This window comes from Sinocyclocheilus anshuiensis, unplaced genomic scaffold (genome assembly GCF_001515605.1).
Source record: "Sinocyclocheilus anshuiensis isolate Anshui unplaced genomic scaffold, SAMN03320099.WGS_v1.1 scaffold1536, whole genome shotgun sequence".
Taxonomy (NCBI): Eukaryota; Metazoa; Chordata; class Actinopteri; order Cypriniformes; family Cyprinidae; genus Sinocyclocheilus; species Sinocyclocheilus anshuiensis.
The window spans coordinates 165,567-166,371 of record NW_015555801.1 but is presented as its reverse complement, the minus strand read 5'-3'; the positions used below and the strand labels follow the sequence as shown (position 1 = coordinate 166,371).

Below are 805 nucleotides of genomic sequence, written 5' to 3'. Positions count from 1 at the left end.
CAATGTAAAGAAATTAATGTTCCATCTTTGATTGTTGAAAGACTTTCTGGTGCATTTCACTTACAGCTTAAATTTCCATTAGCATTTTCATCGGTCAGGCGTGGATCTATTCTGATAACTTTTGACAAAGTTTAATCCAGGAGCAAAGATAAATAATTTATACTTTAAAAGCACAGAGAGATCGCGATTGAACAGAGTCTGCGCACAGGCAATATCGGAGTGAGAGGGCAGGCAGTTCATTTGTATGAGTTAGGCCTATTTGAGAGCTCGCATCCAGTTTTCTGCGATTACATGACTGTGTTCTCATGTTACAATAAAGCGCTAGCCACATTTGTGCAGGAATGATTAAAATTATGCGGAATACCTGCAATCCCGCGCGAACATTCAGACTCTATAATTGACAGGAGGCGGACGCGTGTCAAACTCTCTGTCGGAGAGGAGAGAGAGACGCACGCAGCTTGTATCGGTGTATATACGGTAGATAGGCCTACTGTGGAACTGTGTCAGATATTTCAGAATCTTTATCAAACTATAGATATTTATGATAACACTACCATGTAGTTTATTTATCCAAACTTCGTGTCCATAAATTACCCTGAGCTTCCTCACTGCTCTTCAAACTCTTCAAAACCTGCTGCAGCGGTGGCTTTTCCCGGTTCAGCTATCAGGGCTTTTATTGGCTTCGGATATTTCGGATATCTTTATTGGCTACTGAAGTGCTGTCAAAGGTTTGAATATTATGCTGTGTTCACGCCATATCGTAATTAACGTTACCATAATTTCGAGACGACAGCAGGTAACGTTC

At 40.9% G+C, this 805-nt stretch overlaps 1 protein-coding gene across 1 annotated transcript in view; it reads right to left on the bottom strand.

Annotated features, from left to right (window-relative positions):
* LOC107674929 (receptor-type tyrosine-protein phosphatase C-like) overlaps positions 1–805 on the bottom strand; it is a 39,625-nt gene that overhangs the window by 36,907 nt on the left and 1,913 nt on the right. The gene's annotated exons all lie outside the window — the stretch shown is intronic.